General features: G+C 37.5%; 1 pseudogene; it reads right to left on the bottom strand.

Moving 5' to 3' along the window:
- The window catches only part of LOC143637798 (F-BAR and double SH3 domains protein 2-like), a 150,564-nt pseudogene that overhangs the window by 44,761 nt on the left and 80,423 nt on the right, over window positions 1-25,380 (bottom strand).

Raw genomic sequence — 25,380 nt, 5'->3', positions numbered from 1 at the left:
AAATATTTCTCAACATCAAACTAAAACCTGCCTCCTTCCTACCTTCATATTTTGGTTCAAGTTCTGTTTCTTGAGGTGGCAAGCCACAGATCTATGTTATTCCCTTTTCCCTGACTAATTAAATACTATTCACTGGCCAACACCATCCTAAGTCCTACCTCTGCTCTGAAAACCCCTCCCCCAATGCTCCCCGTGTCCTCCACTTCCTGAAGCATTCTTGTATGGCCACTCTTTGGCACTTGTGCTTCACAGTCTTGGTTATCTTTGGCATTCTTTAGGCTTTTCTAATAAGAACATATCTCTTGAGAGTTGTAAAGTCTTGGTCTTTTTTTTTTTAAATGTCTACCTCCATATCCCTTCATCATGCTGTAGCAGAGTAGATGAATACACATGTGTGTCCTCTGTGAACTGGACCTAGTTTACTTACTTTCTATCACATTTCCTTACAAAAATCTGTTATTCTAATCACTTTCAACTGCCAAACTCTACCCTGTGCCTGCCCCCTTTTGCTAATACTTTCTTGTTCTCTCATTTTGACCTCTCCCCCTCTAGGGCAAGAAGTATTAGCCTGGGGTTGATGAACTCTGATGCTGTACACAACATGTACATTTCTTTTTTTGTGGGAGAGGTTTCATAGTTTTTATACAACTTTCAAAAGATCTCATGAGTCAAAAAAAAAAATTACTTTTATAATGCCCTATCGCTTCTCAACCAAATCTCTATTGCTGAAGACCCAGTTCATGCCCCTGGATTCAGAAACCACCCATATAAGGGAGATTTTTTAGGTTCTAAATATAAACATATATAATCTTATATAAATATATTACTATGTATGATTATATAATATATAAACTATATATAAATGTTATTATATATTCTATAATATATAAGTTATCATTTTATATATAAACATAAATATCTCTACCATTAACTTGATTATCATTTTACTTTGTTAAACTTTAATATCTTTATTGTGACTTAATTCTTTTGTTATGTAATTTTCATGATTATGAACTCTTCACAGCAGGTTCAAAGTCTGCTATATGTATACTTTCTACAAAGCAGGCACTCAATAATACTACTGTGGACATAAATTAAATGGTGATTCCCCTTCAACTTAATAAGTGTAGGAACTCAGCTTCAAAGGTGTACATCACAGCTGTGACATTGACTGGAGTTGGGCAAAATGCCATAGTTAGCTGCCCCCTTACCTCTGCTTTACGAATATTCTCTCTAGCTTCATCTATTTTCTGTTCCAGTTCTGCTCGGCTTTGTTCTGATACAGCAACTCCATGGCATTCAAGTTCGTTTAGAACCTAAAGAGAAAACAGGTACAGAAAATAATCCTCCTTCTCATCTTTGTTCCTTGAATGATTATTTGAAAGATTTTAGTAACTAAAACCATGATTCCTTTTTTAACAAATTATTATCCTTTCCTTAACTTGTAATTTTGTTTCATTTATTTATTTAATTCTAAAAATTTGGATTATAGACTCTGTAAGTTGCAAAACTAGTACACACTCCCTTCACCCAACTTCCCCCAGTGGTAAAAATTTATATAACTTTACATTAGTAGTTTCCCTTTATCCTCAGGAGATTCTTTCCTAGACCCTCAATGGATGCTAAAAATGCTGGTAATACTGAATTCTAAAATTACTATGTATTTTTCTATAAGCCCTGCAACGATGCTTCTCAGTGGAAGAATTAATCTGTTTTATGTCATGGTGCCTTCTTTGCATTACTAGTCTTGTATTCTGTCGTTATTAAGTAAAATAAAAGGTTAAGCAAAACACTCTGATATTATAACAGCGGATTTGATAATCTAACTGGCTACTCAGTATGTAACAGGTGGATAGGGTACGTAGCGTAAAAATTATGGTTAAAGTGTTTTGGATCTTGGGTGGGAAAGAATGAGACTTCCATGTTATTCAGAATGGTGTGCAATTTAAAACATCTAAAATGTTTATTTCTGAACTTTTACATTTAACATTTCTGGGCTGTGGTTGACTTCAGGTAACTGAAACCATGGATAGTGAACTGCAGATAAGTAGGGGCTACTGCAATAGAGTACAAAAATTGACATTGGCTCAATCTACAGATCCTACTTGGATTGTACAAGTTTTGACATGCATACCTTTAGTTTTTAAAATTTACATGAATATAAAATACTGTTACAAAACAATTAATGCAAAATGGCAAAAGTTTTTTATTACATTGTATAATCCATTATGGGGTAAAACTGTCATACCATCAATTAATTTTTATTTTTTCTAAACCACTTTTGAGCATTTCTCTATATATAAAAACAAACAGAAAATTTTGTTTAAAAAAATAAAATTAGATATACTATCTTTTCAATGTTTCTAAGAAAGCTTTTCATGTCTGTATAAATAGACTGACCTCATTCTCTTTAATTAATCTATAGATCCAAGAATTTAACTGTACCATGTTTCATTTATTCTTACTCTATTTGCCTTTTGAATTTTCAAGTTTCTCAACATTATACGTGACTCTGTACAAAGAACCCTTTGTACAATGACGTTTTGTACAAAAGTCAATGACTTTTTGAACACATGTAAGAATATTTAAGATAAAAAATATAAAAGCAGAAATTGCACATTTTAATTTTAATAGACATTACCAGATTATCTACACAAAGTTGTACCTACTCTTTCTTGTATCTTACCCACACTGAATTTTGCCAATCTTTAAAATTATGCCAATGTATTTTTTAAAAAATGATCTCACTGTTGAGTTGGTTTTTCAAAAAAAAAAAATCAATAAAATCGAGAAAACTTTAGCCATGCTAACCAAGAGAAAAAGGGAAAAAACTCAAAGGATATATCACCACAGACACCACTGAAATACAGAGGATGATCAGAAACTATTTTAAAAACTTATACTCCAATTAAACAGAAAATCTTGAAGACATCAACAAATTTCTAGAGAAATATGACCTACCCAAATTGAATCAGGAAGATATACAAAATTTAAACAGGTAAATTTCAAGCGATGAAACTGAAGATGCCATGAAAAGCCTATCAACAAAGAAAAGCCCAGGACTTGAAGGATTCTCAGCTGAGTTCTACCAGACCTTCCTTCAAAGAAGAACACCAATCCACTTCAAAGTATTCTATGAAACAGAAAAGGAGGGAACCCTTCTAAACTCAACCTATGACCAGACAAAGATACACCAAGGAAAGAAAACTTCAGGCCAATATCCCTGATGAACATAAATGCAAAAATTCTTAGGAAAATGCTGGAAAATCACATAGAAACATATTAAAAAGACAGTGCACCATGATCAAGTGGGTTTCATCCCAGGAACACTGGCTCAACATCCAGAAATCCATAAATGTAATTCACCATATTTTCAGGTCTCTAATTAATGGAGAATCATTTTATATGTTGCTAGCAATTTGTACTTCTATTTCAATTCACTTTTTTAATATTTTAATTATTATTAAAATATATTTCTTTCAAGATATTTACTCCTTTTTTTCCTATTATTTGTTATAAACATTTCCTTCTACTCTATCCCCTTTCCTTTTTTAATGCTCTTTTGTTTTGCGGAAATTTTTAATTTTTATGTGGTCACATTTTATCAGTCTTTTCCTTTATAGCTCCTGAGTTTTGTTTTGTTTAAAAAGGTATATGGCTGGGCGCAGTGACAAATGCCTGTAGTCCCAGCAGCTCTGGAGGCTGAGGCAGGCAGATGGCAATTTCAAAGCCAGCCTCAGCAATGGAAAGGAGCTAAGCAACTCAGTGAGACCCTGTCTCTAAGTAAAATTTAAAAAAGGCATGGGGCTAGGGATGTGGCTCAGTAGTTGAGTACCCCTGAGTTCAACCCCTGGTATCCCCACCCCCCGTCCAAAAAAAAGGGTATCTGTAATATACCAAAAATATGGGGCTGAGGTTGTGGCTCAGTGGTAGAGGGTTTGCTTAGCATGTGTGAGAGACTGAATTCAATTCTCAGTACCACATATAAATGAATAAAATAAAGGCCCACTGATAACTAAATATATATATATATATATATATATATATATATATAAATATTCTAGGTTCTTCTAGTTTTTTAATAGTCATATGTTTAGCGCTTAGCACTTAGCTCTTTAGTTTTCTAAAATTTATTTTGTATATAGTGGAAGAAAGAAACCTAATGGTGTATTTTTCCCTAAACATACAAAATTGCTAAATCCACTTACTAAAGGATTTTTACTAACTTTTTTCCCCAAAGATTTGAAATGCCATTAACTTTTTTTTTTTTGGTAGTGCTTGGAATTGAACCTAGGGCTTCATGCATGCTAAGCATATACATGTTCTATCACTCAGCCATACCCCCAGGCTAACATGTTTTCTATTATAAAAAAATTCAAATATACTTGAAGGTTTTAGAGCATCTATTACAATAAATCCCATATATTAATAACTGAGATTCAAAAAAATGTTAAAATTTGCTTTACTTATCCTTTTTGTTCTTTGCTACAGCATTTGAAGAAAAAAAATCGATATTAAGTCATTTTATTCCTACGTGTTATAATAAATATCTCTAAATGTGAATTGTTTTATACAACCATAATACCATTATCAGACCTAACAATAATTTCTTGGCAGCTTTTAATACAGTGTTCATCATTATATTTCCCTCCTACCTGAAAAATGGCATCTTGATTGACATTTCAAATCTTTGGGGAAAAGAATTAGTAAATCCTTTAGTAAATGGATTTAGCAATTGTGTATGCCAAAAATGGTATCTTGATAAGATCATTATTCTAAATTATCATATGTTCTTTAATAGATTTGCTATTTTTTTGTATTAGATCACAGTTAATTTCTGTGGTCATTATTTTATGATTTAGTATGTGGTAAGTCTCATTCTTGTGTGTTTATAAAAAGAATTCCAGGTAAATTTTAGAGCCAGAATGTCAAGCTTCTCCAAATATATTTTCTAAGTTTCATTAAAATTTTATATTCCTTTACCTTATCAGTATTTTACTGCTGTGATGAATAACTTTTTTCCACTGTATTTGCAATTTATTATTTCTGATTAATGAGAAAACTAAAGTTTTCCTTTTTCCCTTCAGTTTTGAAGACTGAACCCAGGCCTCACTCATGCTAGGCAAATGCTCTGCCACTGAGCCAGATTCCTAACCTTGGAAAATTAATGATTTCTAAAAATATATTCTTGTATTTGTTCACTTTACTAAACCATCATTGACAATTGGGTCTTGGTATTTTGGGTACATATATTATTAATAAATAATGATGGATGTGCCTTTTTCTAATATTTAAATCTCTTAACTGGTTTTCTTTAATTAATACATTGACTAATCCTATATGACACTGAAAAGTAGTGGTGATGATAGATGTTGTTTTCTTGTTTTATCATTGTAATAAGCAGCATGGCTTTGAAGATGTAAATACCCTGGTGTCTGAAACTGTGGGTATGTATGATGTAATTTGCAGAAGTATTAGAGTTAGGAACCTTAAAATAATGAGATCATCCTTGATTACCTAAGTGAGTTCAATATAATCATGTGATATCTTTCAAGCAAAGAATTTTCTCTGGCTAGAGTAAGATAAGAGATGGGTAGAAAGGAAATTAGAGATTCTAAGCAGAAGGATTCAGTGTGCCATTGCTGATTCTGAGACCGGAAGCACAAGTGCAAGGACCAGGAAGAGTAGCTTCTAGGGGCTAAAGACATCCTCTAGCTAATAGCTGGGAAGGAGACAGGGAACTCAATCTTGTTTTCTTCTCTTTAGTTGTAGATGGACACAGTACCTTTATTTTATTTATTTTTATGTGGTGCTAAGGATAAAACCCAGTATCTCACATGTGCAAGGCATGTTATTATATATATATATATATATATATATATATATATATATATATATATATATATATATATATATTTATCATTTTTACAAGTTTGTTATACCTTTGTCTAAAATCAACAGACCATATATGCGTGGGCCTACTTCTAGACTCTTCATTTTGTTCCATTCATCTGTAAGTATATCCTCATACCAATGCTAAAACATCTTGATTAGTATAGTTTTATGTCTTGAAACCAGGTGGAGAAAGCCCTCAAATCTAATCCTTCTTTTTCAAAATTGTTTTGGCTATCTTAGATGATTTGCATTTTCACATATCTTTGAGAATTAGCTTGTTAATTAAAAAAATGCTGGGTATTTAACCTGTATTACATTGAATATATGGAGAAAACTGGTATTTTAAAAATAGTCTTCATATACTGGGCGTAGTGGCGCAAGCCTATAATCCTAGCAGCTTGGGAGGCTGAGGCAGGAGCATCTCAAGTTCAAAGTCAGCCTCTGCAGAAGTGAGGTGCTAAGCAACTCAGTTGAGACCCCGACTCTAAATAAAATACAAAACAGGACTGAAGATGTGGCTCAGTGGCAGAATGCCCCTGAGTTCAATCCCTAGTACCCATCCCTCCAAAATAAATAAAAATAGATTTCATATGTAGTTAAAGTCTATATATGTGTCCTTATGCCAGTACTGCACTACCTCAATCTCTGCAGTTTTATAAGCTTTGAAATCAGGAAGTAGGAGTTCTCTAACCTTATTATTTTTCATGACTATTTTGGCTATTTGGGGTCTCTTGAGATCTCATATGAATTTTAGAATGGCTTTGTCTTTTCTTGTAAATAACACTGTTCAGATTTTGAAGGGAACTACATTGAATTTGAAGAACATTTTGGTATTAAGTGCCATTTAACAATATCTGCAGCTATCTGGGAGGTTGAGGCATGAGTATTACAAGTTCAAAGCCAGCCTCAGCAACTTAATGAGACCCTGTCTCGAAATAAAGAAAAAGGGCTGTGGATGTGTCTCAGAGGCAAAATGCCTTTGGGTTCAATCTCCAGTAACAAACAAAACAAAACAAAACAAACACATGAAAAGAAGCCCCCATAAAACAAACCCCAAACAATATCTGCCTTCAGTTTCATGAATACTGGATATATTCCCAATGGGATTTTGATAGGAATTACATGGAATCTGGACATCATTCTGGGAGTAACTGTCATCTTATCAATACCTTCACTTAATGAACATGAACTGTCTTTCCATTTACTTATGCCCTTTTTAATCTATCATCAATGTTTTTGTAGTTCCCAGTGTACAAGTCTTTTACCTTCTTGATATTTTCTTTTTGGTGTTACTAGAAATGAAATTGCTTTCTTAATTTCCTTTTTTTATTGTTGCTGTGGTACTGGAGATGTATTAATTTCCTTTTTGCAGTGCTCATTGTTATTTAGAAATGTAACTGATTTTTTTGCTTTTATTTTGCATCCTGCAACTTTGCTATAACTGCTATGGCAACTTTGCTATAACTGCTCTAGAACTCCTGTGTTGAGTAAACATGGTGAAAGTGAACATTCTTATCTTGTTCTTGATCTTGAAGGAAACATTTTTGATTTTTCATCATGGACAATCAATTACCACCCCCCCATCCCAATATCTCATACTAGGATGGAACCTGGGGACTACTACTACAGAGCTACATCCCCAACCTTTTTTTTGTTAAATAGTCTCAATAAGTTGTCCAGGCAGGTCTTGAACTTGTGATTGCCTCCTCCCCAGCCTCCTGAGTAGTTGGGATTATAGGTGTATATAACCACGCCTGACAACTGTTAAACATTTTTTGTATTTTAAAGCTGACTATGATGCACTGTGGTGTGATTTTCTTTGTGTTTTACCTGCCTCAGGCTTACTGAGCTTTAGCTCTTGGTTTACAATTTTTATTAATTGTGGACAGATTTTAGCAAAAAAAAAAAAAAAAAAAAAAAAAAACAAAAACAAAAACAAAAACAAAAAACCCAAAATCCCAGGCTTTGGGGGATAAGAAGTGAGTGTATTTTGCATGTCAGAGGTATGTGAAGTTTTAATTATAACTTTTAACCATAAAATATACTGTGGAAGACTATGTTTTTCAAAAAGTTGTTACTACATTTCTCATTCTGCATGTTTTTCCAACTTCGTTACTTCTCCACCAAGAAGTAGAGTGTATGTCCTACCTCCTTGAACTATGGACAGGCCTTTGTGATTGTCTCAATAAAAGATGATTCAACAATCCCAATGATGTTTCTGAGGCTAGGTCAAAAGAATACACAGGTTTTATTTTCTCACTCTTGGAACTTATATCTTTGGGGCTTTGTGCTACCATGTAAGTAGTATAGCCAACCTGAAGCCACCATGTTGGAGAGATCATGTGGAGAGACCACACAGAGACAGAAATGTGTAAGAAGCCCTAGCATTCTGGTTCCCAACTGTTTAGATCTTCCCAGCCTAAGAACCAGTTATTTTTGGGGCTGGGGCTGGGGCTCAAGCAGTAGCACACTCGCCTGGCATACGCGCGACACTGAGTTCGATCCTCAGCACCACGTACAAATTAAGACGTTGTGTCCGCCGAAAACTAAAAAGAAAATAAATATTAAAAATTCTCTCTCTCTTTCTCTTTAAAAAAAAAAGAACCAGTTATTTCACATGAGATGACACCAGCACTGGCCATTATCTGATTATTATAAAGTGATAACTGCCAAGTTGAGACTACCAATACCCAGAACACTGAAAGACATTATTTTTTTTAAAATAAATCTTTTTTATTTTTTTTTAGAGAGAGAGAGAGGGAGAAAGAATTTCAATATTTATTTTTCAGTTTTTGGCATACACAACATCTTTGTATGTGGTGCTGAGGACCAAACCCGGGATGCACGCATGCGAGGCGAGTGCGCTACCGCTTGGGCCACATCCCCAGCCCCTGAAAGACATTATTAAAAAAATGCTTTTTAAATTTTTTTTAAGCTGGGTATGGTGGCAGATGACTGTAATCCTGTGACTCAGGAGGCTAAGGCAGGAAGATCCAAGTTTGAGGCCAGTCTCGGCAACTTAACAAGACTGTCAGCAACACAGTGAGAACCTATTTTAAAATAAGACACAAAGCTGGGTGTGGTGGCATACACCTGTAATCCCAGTGGCTCAGGAGGCTAAAATAAGGAGGATGGTGAGTTCAACATTGGCCTCAGCAACTGAGCAAAACCCTGTCTCTAAATAAAATATAAAAAAGAGGGGTGGGGATGTGGCTCAGTGATTAAGTGCTCCTGGGTTCAATCCCAGGTACCAAATAAATAAATAAAATAAAATAAGGTTTGGGAATGCAATTCAGTGGTAAAGCAGTCTTGGGTCCAATTCCCAGTTTAATAATCAAAAAACCAAAACCAAAACAACAACAACAAGAAAAACCCACAAAAAGCAAACAACAACAACAAACCCCAAAAACCCAAAACATTGTCTCCTGTGAGACAAGTGAAATAAGATGTCAAAGTAGGCAAAAAAATACATGGGATACAGCAGCAAGCAAGGCCCAATGTTGAAAATATTAGTTCATGATTAGGTTGAAAGTGAAAAAATAGCAGTGTATGAGATGGACCATAGGGAGAGTAAAGAGTTTAAAAAAAAAAAGACAGCCTAGTTCAGGAATCTAAGGAATTTAAATATTTAACCATTGGATAGAGAAAGAGCAACCCATGAAAGAATCTAGACAGGCTGAAGAGGAAGAGGGAAAACTGGAACAATGCTGAGTTACAGAGGGCTGAAGAGTGTTTTAAGAAGAAGGGTGTTGTTAGTTATGATGAAACTTGATTGGTTAAGAAAAATGAGAGATCAAGTGTCCACTTTGGATCTTGCAACAGACATCACTGGTGATTATGATAAATTTAGAAGGAAAGGAATGATCAGAAGGAAAGCAAGGCAAAGCTTAAACACAATGAACTGAAAAGTAGGAGGGAGGTCAGGATGTGTAAGTGTGGACAATTCTTTTAAGAAGTTGGACGTGAAGTCAAAGAAAGAGGATCTAGATACTAAAAATCAAACTAAAAAAAATACCATATTTAAAATAATTTCTTTGCACTTGGAGTTTAGTCTTGAAAATATATTTTCATGGAATTTACAACTGTGTCTTCAAAAAAACTTGTCTTGAGAGATGAAAGTCTACTTTAATTTATCATATGTATGCCTCTTCCCCCGGCCAACAAACTGTAATACACCATCACTAGTCTTTCTTAGGCAATTTTATGGCAAACAGGTGAATTAATGTGTTGCTGCTACAAGGTTTACAGAATTTTTAAGATAAATAGATAAGACTATATTGTTGAGTTTGAGAAAGAACAAAAAAAAAAACATATATGGGTGCTTTTGACATTAATAAAATTTAGCTCCTTAAATGGGTCTGACACTTGGCTTAAGCTGAATGTGGCCAGGATTCTACTACACTTACCCGTTGTTGATGAACAATATTTTTGTGCTCACGTGCCACACGTGTGGCCCATTTCCTAGCCTCTTTATTTAGACTGTGCTCCTCTGTGGTCCCAGTTTCTTATTCTAATTGTCGACTCTACAACACAAGAGAGAACAGAGAGAAAAATATTGTTATTCTGATTGCAATTATTATACTCAGTAGTTAGACCAAAGGGCCTTCATTTAGCACTTAAAAAACAAGACATACTGAGTATAGTGGCACACACCTATAATCCCAGCAACTGTGGAAGCTGAGGCAGTAGGATCCCAAGTTTGAGGTCAGCCTCAGCCTTCTGAGTAGCTGGGATTAAAGGTGTGTGTTACTGTTCCTGGCAAGAAAAAAAATTATTTTTTGATACTGAGTATTGAACACAGGGGTATTTAACAACTAAGCCACATCCCCAGTCCTTTTTTTTTTGAGACAGGGTCTCACTTAGTTGCTTAGGGCCTTGCTAAATTACTGAGGCTGGCTTTCAATTCACAGTCCTCCTGCCCCAAGCCTCCCGAGCCACTGGGATTACAGGCATGTTTCACTGTGTCTAGCTAAGAAAATAAGTTCCTAAATATGAATTGTCCAAAGAGGATTTTTAGAATAAAAAAAGATATAATGAAATGGAAAGAATTTTAGAGACTGACTAAATTTCATAAATTCTGAAGTCAGGTCACAGAAGACATGTGAAAGCTCTTTATAACGTATATCTTAATAAAATAAAAATATTATACAAAGCAAACACAGTCCAGGGTGCTAAACAACACACAGAGCAATATTCTCAGCCATCGTCACTATCAAAAATCCTACCATCCAGGCACATGGTAATCCCAGAGAATCAGATGGCTTTGAAAGGAGGATTCCAAGTTCAAAGCCAACCTCAGCAACAGTGAGGTACGAACCAACTCAGAGAGATGCTGTCTCTAAATAAAATACGATATAGGGCTGGGGATGTGGCTCAGTGTTCAAGTGCTCCTGAGTTCAATCCCCGGAACTCCCCCAATCATCCCCCAAATCCTATCAGTCAGGCTATAATGTAGATCACTATTTTTTTTAAAGATGGACATAATATCTTTATTTATTTTTATGTGGTGCTGAGGATCAAACCCAGTGCCTCACAAGTGAGAAGCAAGCACTCTACCACTGAGCTATAACCTCAGCCCTATCACTATCTTTTAGAGTGGTCATATTTACAGTGGTTGATTATAGTGAAGGAGCTGCAGGTGACTGCTTCTTTTTAAATGATGACTAATTTAATTTTTAGTTCATTTTTTAAATATTTTCCCTTTATTCTTTTAAAAATGTATTTGAAATATATAAAAGAATGGTAACATATAAGAGACATGAAGCACCTAATTTAAAGAACATTGGTATCTTTTTGAAGCAGAATATGAGAATTAAATAATTAAATAACAGATAGCACTATAGCCTAGCTCTGGAAAAGCTCACTTACTCAATTTGCTTATTTGTAAAGAAGCATACATATAATCTCAGAATAACAGTAGCACATGCACATACACACACAAACAAATTAGAACTTGAAGAGGGATGCTATAAAAGGTTAGGTGTCAGTTTACAAATTCTATTAACGTAAAGGAGGGTCAACTAAATTTGATTCTTGAGATGTTCAGAAATAGAATAATTTTAGAAATCATGAGATATTAGTAAAAATGTTTCAGAAGCACGTTGTTCTTTTGCTGCAAAATAAATGTCAATCTAAATACAAGCCTGTGCTTTTGAGTTCTATTTCCTTTGGCTGGAATAGTTTTCCTATTTATTTATTTATTGTGTTGTTCATAAACAAACTCCTAGTCTCATTTCAAGTGCTACCTTTTCAGGAAATCTTCCCTGACTTCTCCAGATGACTAAGGGGCTCTTTTACTTTGACTATACCCATTATATTAATTGATTTTAGTTTGTTAGAAGTCACTGAGTCTCCACTATCAGGCCAACATCAAGCCATGCCAGTGCTGCACTGGCTTCAGTTTGCTCTTAGGCAATCTGAGGGCCTGAGCAGTGTTTCACCTAGTTTGGGACCTAACACAAACACAGGAATGTCCTTAGTAAATGCTAGTTATGCGAATATAACTGAATGCCCTGATTCCAAAGTGAGGGCCAGTGTACTAGATTATTAGGACTGTGCCTTTAGAGACAAAAGAACAAACTTACTTTATTAGAATGAGTTTCTGACTGATGAGAGACAAAATTATTCTATGTGGGTAAGAACAGAATGAAGAGGGGAGAAAGAGAACTAATTTATTGAGTGCCATGAATTTTAGCACAGGTTCTCAGAGCTGACTTTAGAATTGACATCTTTTCTCCACTCATCCAATTAAAGGTCATCTAATATAATCTGCTGTATGTTTAAATTTGCATTCTAAAATCCATTCAAACATGAATAAAGAAGGAATAAATCTAAATCTCCAAATTTAGTGACTTCTGCAAACTCTTACTTTATGGAACTTATTAGATATTTTAAGAAGCAGTCATTGAAATCTAAAATACATTTATGTGTCACCCTGGCTAACTTAACCCCGCCTCTCCAGCCCTTAGTTTCCTTACTTATAAATCAACATGTCCGGAGATGGAATCTCAGGTTGTCAGCAACCCAGCAATAAATTTTAGAATAAGTAGGATCATTTTTGGCCAGAGAGAATAATGTTCTCTGGATAACAGTCTCAAAAAGCATGTAATAAAAAAATTATGTTCATAATGCTACTGTAGGAGGGTGCAGTGGTGCAGCCTATAATCCCAGCAGCTTGGGAGGCTGAGACAGTAGGATAGCAAGTTCAAAGCCAGCCTCAGCAATTTAGCAAGGCCCTAAACAACTCAGTGAGACACTGTCTCTAAATAAAATACAAAAAAGGTCTGGGGATATGGCTCAGTGGTTAAGTGCCCCTGAGTTCAATTCCTAGTACCAAAAATAAAAAAAAAAAAATAATAATGCTATTGCTCTGAGCTCCAGATATCTTCCTAGCATTATCTGGGAGTTTAGCCTAATCAAAGAGCAAAAGGGTCCCAATAAAAATTTAATAATATTCCTGAAATATAAATTTATTTGGAATTTAATGAGTGCTAGAGATTAAATTCAAGTTTGGTTAGTATAAATCTATTTATATGAACTTGTGTATCCATATCTATATAATTTTACCAATGATTACTTTGAATGTTGAGAATTTGGGTGGAAACATTGTTTTTTCATTTTAAACTTTATGGCATATGATATGATATTTTAAAAAGAGAATGTATGCATGTTTATTCCTACTTTAAGTTAAAGTGGAAGTTCATATTGCAGTAGAAAGAAAACCTTAAAATCTAGCAATGAGGGAAACAATATGATGTTTTGACTCTTGTATACTTTGGGTAAAAACTTTCATTTCATGTTTTATAATCAGAACACTATAAAGTTATGATAACTTTGAAAACACGGTTACCATTTACTGATTCTTTAATCTCTGTGACACTTTACATAATTTCTGTTTTTAAAAAAATATTTATTTATTTATTTTTTAGTTATTGGCGACACAACATCTTTGTTGGTATGTGGTGCTGAGGATCGAACCCGGGCCGCACGCATGCCAGACGAGCGCGCTATCACTTGAGCCACATCCCCAGCCCCTACATAATTTCATTTAGTTCTCAAAACAATCCTAATACACAGAAATTATTATTTTCAACTTATCAGTATAGAAATCTAAGCTCAGAAAAGGTTATGTATCAGTTGGGCATGATGGTACATGTCTGTAATCCCAGCTACTTGGGAAGCTAAGGTAGGAGGATCACAAGTTAGAGGCCAGTGTGGGCAATTTAGTAAGACCCTGTCTCAAAACAGTGAGTGGGGAGGGGGGAAGAGGAGAGGGGAAAGAAGGAAGAGAAGAAAGGGTTGTTTTTTCCCTAAAGCCACTCAACCACTAAGCAGTGGGTCTAGAGCCTGTATTGAGACCCTGCTGGCTCAGATTCCACGCTGTCCATATATGCTAATACTGTGTCACTAATTGTACTATTTGGTTAATACTAATATTAATAGCACAGAGACAATAATATTAAAAAGACGCTGCTAAAATACAAGTTTCCTTTGAATGAAACTTTGGAAAGGTTTTTAATTAGAGATAAGACATTTAACTGATTTAATTTTCCTTGAGGAAAACAAAACAAAACAAAAAAACCCGAACTGGTTCAAATAAGTTTGAGAAGGCTTTAAAAACTAGCAATGTTAAGTTTTTAAAAATTTCCAGTCCATTTAGAATAAAATATTAAGATCTTTAAAAATTATAAATTAAATAATTTTAAAGAACTAAATAAAGGAAATTAACATTCTAGTACTTATGATAAATCAATTTTAACACATCTCAACTATTTTGTCCTCAGACACCTCTCAAGATTCATTCCCATCCTCTCCCTCCATTCCTTTTATTTGGGACTGAACCCAGGGTTGTTCTACCATTGAGCTATATCCTTATTTCTTTTTATTTTTTGAGACAAGGTCTTGCTAAATTGGCCTTGAACTTGTGGTTCTCCTGCCTCAATCTCCTGAGTAGGTGGGATTACAGGCATTTGCCATTGTACCAGCTTAATTTAAATTCATTTTAAAGTTACTATAAGGGCACAGAAGGTTCAGACAGATATCTGAGTACCTGTATAGGATGACAAAGTGAGCTGGGAGAGAAAGCTGATTTCACAGAGGAAACAGAGTCCTTACTTTTCAAATCTGTACCCAAAATGTGTTCATTTGAAAGAGAAAAAGTGACGAATGAAAACCACTAGCACAGTAAAATACTATTTTTCCAACCAAATTTCGAAAAAAGATAAAATTAGGGTTGTTGTACCAGGAACAATCTCATTAATCCTCATTTAAGGCAAGTACTTTACCACTGAGTTACATCCCCAGCCCTCATTAACCTTCACTCAAAGTGTGTGTACTAATTGTATTTTTCAGTTCATTGGTGGATATTATCAAGTTAATATCAATCCGTCTTATTCTTATTTTAAATTTTTTTTGTTTTTGTTTTTAGTACTAGGGATTGAACCCAGGGATGCTACCACTGAGATACATCCCCAGTCCTTTTTATTTTTATTTTGAGACAGTCTTATTATGTTGTTGAAGCTGAACTTGAACTTTCAATCTTCCTGTTTCAGCTTCCTGAATTGCTGGCATTACAGCCCAATCCACTAATTCTTTTTGATGTTTTCTAATATATTCAATTAAGTTAATTTTTATTTAAGTTAATTTTTATTTATTCTCAAGAGGTCCCTTTTGTCAGGAATGCTGGTACACTCCTGTAGTCCCTGCTACTCAGGAAGTTGAGGCAGGAGGACAGCATGACTCTATGAGTCCTGGACCAGCCAGGGCAACATAGGGAACAGAGTGAAATGCCCATCTCAAGAAAAAGGGGAAAAAAAGTAAAAAGACCTGGATCTCTGTAGGTTTGTGCTTGGAATGCAATAATAGGTTCAGAATCTATAATTCTGGAATTCAAAATGCTCTGAAAATCACAAAGATCTTTTTTTTTTTAAGTTTAGAACTCATTTGAAGCAAAGTGAGTTAGTCTTGAACTAAGGAGATGTTATTTATAGGCTTTTATTCATTTAACTTGGTATGAATATTGAAATGTTTTACTGCAAAAAATACTGTGTTGTTTGATCATCAGGTGCTTCCTCATGTCCTATTCAGTGTGTAATGATGGTACAGGGATGGATTGTTTCTGAAAATTTCTGAATTTTGAAACAGATTTGGCCCAAAGCCTTTTTTGGTAAGAGTCTGTAAAACCTAAAGTCACATATTTTAAACCTTACACACACCTTGGAGAGGAGGTGGAGCAGTGTACTGTCAAAGACATGTCTTAAGCTTATTCTGATCAAGCTGGGACAGTAGCACCTTCACTGCAGAGAAAAGTGGCAGTTCAACTGCATAATTGGATTGTGTGCCTAGACTTTCAGGTGAATAAACTAGAGAATTAATGTTGTGGTCTGAGTCTTGAGGCAATTCTGGAAGACTGGACAACTGGTTAAAAGGATGTACAGTACAATTCCATTAAGGCTGATGAGAACTCTGATAAAGGAGTACCATTCTCTTAGGTCAGAACAGCTAGAATAGCAAGGGCAAATCTAAGCAAAAATTATATCCCTGAAATCTCAGTGACTCGAGAGGCTGAGGCAGGAGGATTATAAGTTCAAGCAACTTAGTGAGACCCTATCTCAAAATTAAAAATAAAAAAGGAGAGCTGAGGGTATAGTTCAATGGCGAAGTGCCTTAGGGTTCAATACTCAATATAAACCAATACACACACAGAGACGCACACACAAAATCCCCAAACCCTGTACGTCAATACATCACCAAGGCATCTATTGAAAGCTCTCTAGATGCTTAGAGAAGGAACTAATCCAGGAGAAAGGTGACTAATCCAGCAGAGGGCCTATCACATAGATGGTAGGCTTTCTATGAGAATCAAATAAACCCTTTCTGGAAGGCTGAAGAAATGAGAACAACCCCTACTGAATGCCTACCTGCCAACACTGCTGATTCTACAAAGTAGCGCTCATGTCTTTAGCTGCAGCTTTTCAGTTTTGGATGCCACCTGCCACATATACCTGGCAGCTATTTCCTGAATGGAAAGATTTTCCACAGAATCTCTATCATCATCTTTCCTGTTTATGAGACATTGCTATATAAATACAAAATTACCACCAGTGGAAAGAGCTACCCATAACTTGAGATTTTTTTTTCCCCTTTTGGTACTGGGAATTGAACCCAGGAGCATTCTATTTCTGAGCTATACCTCAAACCCTTTTTTAAAATTTTATTTTGAGACAGGGTCTCTTTAAGTTGCCCAGGCTGGCCTTCAACTTGCGAACCTCCTGCCTCCTTAGCCTGGCAAGGATCATAGGTGTTCACCAGTACACCTGGCTTACGTAACAGAATTTCCAGGTAAATTTGCTACAGGATACATTAGCCCGATATGGTCCTTTATAGACAAGGGAAATTCTTGTTAAATATTTAATTTTAATAAATGCATAAAAAGCTCCACTTAAGGTTTAGGGATATAGCTCAGTTGGTAGAGTGCTTGCCTTACATTTAAAAGCCCTGGGTTCAATCTTCAGCATCACAAAACAAAACAAAACAAAACAAAACAAAACAAAAAAACTCCACTTAAGCAAAACTTAAATATGCAGATGTCCTCAAGCAAGTGGACTTTTTACTTAATGTAACTGTTAATCTAGAGAAGGCAGAGTTAAATATCTGAAATGGTGGCTAGAATAACAGGAAAATACCATGTATCAGAAATTTTATGCCAGCCCTTTTGCTACCATTATCTCTGAAGATCTTGTTAATTACAATTCAAGGAAAGAAAAGAGGAAAGGGTTTTCTCATTCCCACCAGGAAGCTTGAGAGAACATTTCCTTGTTTTGCTGCCTCTATAGATCATACTTATCCAAGTTTTATAGACGTGTGTTTCCCATATTTTTTCCTATCCCTGGTTGACCTTGTGCTTTTGCATAGGATGTGAGAAACACTTTGAAGGACTTATGTTACTGGTTTTGCAAACGGAAGGTGGGCACATATGCAGGACAGAGATGCTGAAAAGTGCAGGTCATAGGGAGGTAACTGTCAGCTATTGCCTTTCAGGCTTATAAAATGCTAAGAAAGAGGTTAATAAGATTTACTTTGGGTAATACAATAAGAGAACAGAAGTCCCACGGGACTTGCAGTAATCAGTTTAAAAAGGAAGTTAAGTACTGCAAGATTTTGTAATCTTTGTAGTATCATCTATATTTGATATTTTGATATTTCCTGAAGCAATGAGGGGCAAAACCTAAAACGAAAAGGAAAAACATAAAGATCCATCTAGCTCTTTACCGACCACTATGTGCCAGGCATTGAGTCAAAAGTTTAATTTCATACCCAATAAAATAGTCATTTTATATACAAGGAGAATAAATCAAAAAATTTAAAAATATATAATATAAACAAATAGTTTTAGATACTAAGACCTAGGACTTGTTCTTGTATAATACCTGTATGAATATCTAACACCAGTATGACCTGTGTGACAGCTGAAGGACTCTTCAACACTGATATTCTAATCAATGTACTTGTCAGTTCTAAACAGAATACCTGTTATTTAGGGAGGTGTTTTAGGACACATTCCATATCCTCCTCAGAATAATTTTGCATTAAAAACTCATTTCTGCAAAGAAAGATGTACTCTGCTCATTTTTTTTTAAAGAATTTTTGACTTGTTACTATCATCTGATAAATGGTAATGAGGTATAAAGAAAGGATACTTTAGAAATCAATAACACAATATGGAAATATAAACAATAGATAAGAAAACCTCCTTTCAATATTATTTTTTTTTGGGGGGGGTTGACTGAGGGGACCAAGGATTGAACCCAGCGGTGCTTAACCACTGAACCATATCTCCAGGTTTTGGTGGGGTTTTTTTGTATTTTATTTAGAGACAGGTCTACCTGAGTTGCTTAGGCCCTTGCTAAGTTGCTGAGGCTGGCTTTGAACTCTTGATCCTCCTGCCTCAGCCTCCCAAACCACTGGGATTATAGGTATGTGCCACCATGCCTGGCTAGCTCCTTTCAATATTAACCACAAGATAGCTACTAGGTCACATCAAACAACACTTTCCTTTGGTCACTGTTACTTGTAATCATCTTATGATTAATCATATATTAAGATAACATGAAAGGGAATTCTATCAGTCAGAAATAAAAGGCATAATAATTCCAAGCCTTAAATAAATTCCTATGCTAATACTGTGACTATATGTTTTTAGTTGGATGTTTTGAACTTTTGTAGAACACTGCAATTTGAAGTGGATTATCTGAAAACTTTTTCTCTTTAAGTTTTAACACAGTATATGATAATAAGTTATATTTTATTACAGTAGTAACGTTAAACATCCTATGACTTTCCTACATGTATCTTACAAAAATTTAGAGAAAATATTAGCAACTACATAGTCTTAATTCAAATTTTGATTAAGAACAATACTGTCCTACTTCTGCAATGGATCTCATCATATTTTGTCCTACTTGAAAATATTCCATAGTTCTCCATCTAACAATGTATATAGAATTACCAAACATAAAATCTGGTTGCAACATATGCCTATGGGATTTTCAGTTTCTCTTTCATCCCAAGACTATTTGCCATCTCAGGAACAGGTCGTATACTTACAAATGTTTTAGCTATAAAATTTCTAGTTGAGGGACCCTGATTAGGGGAGATGAAAAACAGCACCTAAGACATAGGGCTGTCATGAGGATTATATGATTTAATATAGGTCATGTAATTAGAAAAATGTCTAGCATAAAATAAATGTTCAATGAATGCCACCTATTTTTTTTTGTTTGTTTGTTTTCAATTGCTGTCTTAACTTCCTGACATATTATTCCTCAATTTCTATAAGATAAATCTCAATTCATCTTCAAAAATCTAATCCAAACAATCCAATAAAAAAAATGAACAAAAAAGTTTTGAATAGACATTTCCCAAAGTAGATATATAAATGGCTAATCAGCTCATGAAACATTCAACAATATTAGTCATAGGCAAATGCAAATAAAAACTACCATGAGATATTTCACAACCACGAGCAAGGCTATAACCAAAGAGACAGGGCTGGTGGGGGGAAGAAGCTCAATAGTGGAGTGTTAAATGGGAAAAAAAACAAACTACAAATAACAATCAATATTGGTGGAGATGTGGAGAAATGAGAACCCTTACCCAATACTGATGGAAATATGAAATTCTGCAGTTACTCTTGCAAATGGTTTGGCAGTTTGCTAAACACTTAATCAGGAATTTACTATGACCCAGTAACCCAAGAGAAATGAAAACACATTCATACAAAGACTGGCATAGCAATTAACATAGTAGCACTATTCATAAGAGCAAAAGTGAGAAACAAGCTAAATGTTCAAACTGATGAATAGATAAACAGATAAACAAAATGTGGTATACTCATATGATGGAATACTATTGAGGAATAAAAAGGAACAAAACATACTGCTGCATTCTACAACATGGATGAATCTCGAAAACATTATGTTAAATGACAGCAGCAAAGCATAAGAGACTACACATATTGTATGATTTAATTTAGAAAGAGCAAATCTAAAAAGAATAAAACTAGAAAGAGTGGTTGACTGTATCTGGGAGGGGTGATGTGGATTAACAATAAATAGACATGCAGGATCATATCAGGATCATGAAAATATTCTAGAACTTATTTATGATGATGAAACATAATTTGGTAAATTCATTAAAATCATTGAACACACTTGAAATGGGTAAATTATATGATATGTAAATATGCCTCAATAAACTTATGAAAAGACAGAAAGCTCATCTAGCCTGAGGTCTATAGTTCAGCATGTCATAGCTATCCTTAGCATTTAGTTGAGTGACTGGAACATACAGTAGGGGTTCAGTGTTTGTTGAACTGAGATATGTTTCAAAACAGAACCAACAAGAGCAATTTCAGAAACACACTGAAGATAGAGGTGAGTGGTACTTCCTACATGTCCAAGATTCAGCTGGCAGAAAAAATGAGTTAATGGACACTGACTTGTATTCTCTTCACTTCATGCCAAGCTTTGTGCTACCAGCTCCAAGAAGTAAAACCTGAGAAGCAAGTAAACAATGGCTCCATTCCCATAAGGAAAAATACTGGTCCATACTGAGTAAAAATACTTGCTTGGGAATTTGTTTGTTTGTTTACTTATTTATTGGCACTGGGAATTGACATGCAAGGCAAGCACTTTACCACTTAGCTATATCCCCAACCTTGTAAATTTGTTTTTTGTAAGCAATAAGAATGCTTAATTTATAACAACAAAAATTATACATGAAATATTTTATAGTTAACGTTTTCAAAATCATTATAAGGATTTTTATAAAACCACAGGTATTTATTGTTTTCTATTATGAAAAAAAATTAATGGCTTCTAAGTTTCCAACATTTTTTTCAGGAAACAACAGCATAACAGAAAGAGCATTAGAACTGCAATCAAAACAGCTATGTGATGGAAGCGTTTGGGGGGAGCCTCAAAGCTGAGCAGGGCTGGGTCGTCTCTTCCCAGCCATCTGAAGAGGTGGCGGCGGCCGAAGAGTTGAGCCCGTTGCTAAGCAACGAACTTCACAGACAGGTATCCCCAGGAGTTTCCTTTGGTTTCTCAGTCTTTAATTTGATGAATGCCATCATGGGAAGTGGCATCCTTGGCTTAGCTTATGTTATGGCTAATACAGGTATCCTTGGATTTAGTTTATTGCTGCTGATGGTTGCTCTCCTGGGTTCTTACTCAGTTCATCTCCTGCTTAGTATGTGTATTCAGACAGGGCAATTTATAAAAGCTGGATATGTGAAGATGGCCGCGAAGGGAGTGCAGTAACTCCGAGTACTGCGTCACTGTGAGGGAAAATGATGAGTTAGAATGGCTAAAAGCTATCTGGTTAGGAATTTCCAGCAAAATTGGGGTGCTCCAAAACCTAGTGGAAGGATTTTCATCGCACGAGGATCAGCTTCAGGGGCTCAAAAGCGAGCGATTTGTCCGTACGGAGCGCTTATTGTTCGGCAGATCGCCCTGTGGCTGGAGTCTGCGGAGCGCACTGGGAAACGACGGGCTGGTGGCGCAGAGATACAGCGATGCTGATTCTGCGGGCTCCTGCCAGCTAGGCATTTGCTGAGCTCGGAGCTGAATTCTGGGTTGGAGACGGGGAAGGAAACAGTCCAGTTCGGTTCTCCACACCGGTCAGACCACGGAGGAAGCCAGCGGCCACCATCTTGGAGAGCTGACGTCACCATCCTTGTTTTTGACTGATTGCAGCTCTTTCAGCTATAGAACAGGTAATTTCAGGCTGACAATTGTCTGAGTCTCGCAGACAAATTGCTCAGACTTAGTGCTAAATAACACGCGGAAACTGCTTCTTGGAGCCTGCTCCTATCAGAACACGCACCGAGCCCGGAGCGGCGGAGCTCCGGCTACCGGAGCTGCTCTGGCCCAGGGCTATAGAACCCGCGGAAACTGCTTCTTGGAGCCTGCTCCTGTCGGAGCATGCACCAAGTCCGGAGAGGCCGAATTCTGGCTCCCGGAACTGCTCTGGCCCAGGGATAAAGAACCCGCGGAAACTGTCTCTCGGTCTGGGTCCTGCCGAATACTGTGAAGGCCAGAGGGGCGGAGCAGAGCCGCCGCCAGAGCCCGGAACAGGCCCAGCAACCTGCCGGCGTGGTGTCGCGTCGCCCCGGCTAGAGCAGGGGCCGAACAGAGCCGCCGCCAGAGCCCGGAACAGGCACAGCGACCCGCCGGCGTGGTGTCGCGTCGCTCCGGCTAGAGCAGGGGCCGAACAGAGCCGCCGCCAGAGCCCAGAACAGGCACAGCGACCCGCCGGCGTGGTGTCGCGTCGCTCCGGCTAGAGCAGGGGCCGAACAGAGCCGCCGCCAGAGCCCGGAACAGGCACAGCGACCCGCCGGCGTGGTGTCGCGTCGCTCTGGCTAGAGCAGGGGCCAAACAGAACCGCCGCCGGGGCCCGGAGCAGGCCCAGCGACCCGCCGGCGTGGTGTCACGTCGCTCCGGCTGGAGCGGGGGCCGATCAGAGCCGCCGCCTGCGCCCGGAACAGGTCCAGCGACCCGCCGGCGTGGTGTCACGTCGCTCCGGCTAGAGCGGGGGCCGAACAGAGCCGCCGCCAGAGCCCGGAACAGGCCCAGCGACCCGCCGGCGTGGTGTCGCGTCGCTCCGGCTAGAGCGGGGGCCGAACAGAGCCGCCGCCTGCGCCCGGAGCAGGTACAGAGACCCGCCGGCGTGGTGTCGCATCGCTCCGGCTCGAGCAGGGGCCGAACAGAGCCGCTGCCAGAGCCCGGAATAGGCCCAGCGACCCGCCGGCGTGGTTGTCAAGAATCCCCAACTGGAGTAGGGGGAAAGCAGATCCTCCACCCACGTCCGCAAGGTAGGCAGGCCTGTGACAGTCTGGCAGAACAGCCCCAGCGGCCTGCCGGCGTGGTAGACACGTCACACCACTTGGGGGCGGGGCAGAGCAGAGCCGCTCCCCGAGCCTGGATCAGGCCCAGCGGCCCGCCAGCGTGGCAGTCACATCACTCCATTTGGAATAGGGGCAGAGCAGAGCCGCAGCCCGCGCCCAGAACAGGCACAGCGACCTGCCGGGGTGGTAGTCACGACAACCCAATTGGAGAAGGGGCAGAGCAGAGCCGCCGCCCACGCCTGCAAGGTAGTCAGATCCGCGACTAACTGGTGGAACAGGCCCAGGGGTTCACGGACGTAGTGACGTGGTAGACACATCACACCAATAGGAGGAAGGGCAGAGCAGAGCCGCTGCCCGCGCCTCCAAGGTAGGCAGACCTGCGACCGACCGGCAGAACAGTCCCAGCGGCCCACCAGCGTGGTAGAGAGATCACCCCAATTGGAGGAGGAGCAGAGCTGCCGCCCGCCCCTGCAAGGGAGACTTTTCAACTATACAAGAGCAATATAAATATATAGGGGGAAAAATTTCAAAAACACAATAGTTTCACTAAGCAGAAAGAAACACGAGCAATATGAAAAGACAAGGAAAGAAAGGACCACAAGCAATGCAGGTCAACTCAACTTTAGAAGAGGTTATAGCTGCAGCAGATGGAATGTCAGATAAAGAATTCAGGATATACATCCTGCAAATGATCTGGAGTCTCAAGGAAGACATTAGACAGCAAAATCAGACAATGAAAGATCATTTCGACCACTTCGACAATGTATTACATAAACAAATCCAAGAAGCAAAAGATCAACTATACAGGGAGATAGAGGTAATAAAAAACAAACAAACAAAAATCCTAGAAATGCAGGAAGCAATAAACCAACTTAAAAACTCAATTGAGAATACTACCAGCAGAGTAGAACACTTAGAAGATAGAACATCAGACAATGAAGACAAAGTATTTCAACTTGAAAAGAACATAGATAGCTCAGCAAAACTGTTAAGAAACCATGAGCAGAACATCCAAGAAATATGGGATAATATAAAGAGACCAAACTTAAGAGTCATTGGGATACAGGAAGGTATAGAGGTCCAAACCAAAGGAATGAACCACCTATTCAATGAAATAATACGAGAAAACTTCCCAGACTTGAAGAATGAGACAGAATCCCAAATCCTAGAAGCATACAGGACTCCGAATGTGCAAAATCATAAGAGATCCACACCTAGACACATTATAATGAAGATGCCCAACATACAGAATAAGGAGAGAATTTTAAAAGCTACAAGAGAAAGGAAGCAGATTACATTTAGGGGTAAACCAATCAGGATAACAGCTGATCTTTCAACACAGACTCTGAAAGCTAGAAGATCCTGGAATCACATATTTCAAAAACTGAAAGAAAATGGGTTCCAACCAAGAATCATGTATCCAGCGAAATTAAGCTTCAGGATGGAAGATGAAATTAAAACCTTCCACGATAAACAAAAGTTAAAAGAATTTGCAGCTAGAAAACCATGTCTTCAAAACATCCTCGGCAAAACATTACAGGAAGAGGAAATGGAAAATAACAATGAATACCAACAGTGGGAGGTAGGACAGTAAAGGGGGGGAAAATACTCAAAAAAGGAAAACAAACCATGTTTAGTAACATAAATAAACAATTATGGCTGGAAGAACAACCCATATCTCAATAATAACCCTAAATGTTAATGGCTTAAACTCACCAATCAAGAGACACAGACTAGTAGAATGGATCACAAAACAAGACCCAACAATATGCTGCCTACAGGAGATGCATTTGATAGGAAAAGACATACATAGACTGAAGGTGAAAGATTGGGAAAAATCATATCACTCATATGGACTTAGGAAACAAGCAGGAGTGTCCATACTCATATCAAATAAAATAGATTTCAAGCCAAAGTTAATCAAAAGGGATAAAGAGGGACACTACATACTGCTCAAGGGAACCATACACCAACAAGACATAACTATCATAAATATATATGCCCCAAACAATGGTGCAGCTATGTTCATCAAACAAACTCTTCTTAAGTTTAAGAGTCTAATAGACCAACATACAATA

Source organism: Callospermophilus lateralis, unplaced genomic scaffold (genome assembly GCF_048772815.1).
Source record: "Callospermophilus lateralis isolate mCalLat2 unplaced genomic scaffold, mCalLat2.hap1 Scaffold_91, whole genome shotgun sequence".
NCBI classification, from domain to species: Eukaryota; Metazoa; Chordata; class Mammalia; order Rodentia; family Sciuridae; genus Callospermophilus; species Callospermophilus lateralis.
The sequence above is the reverse complement of the archived record's forward strand: the minus strand, read 5'-3'. Positions and strand labels throughout refer to the sequence as shown.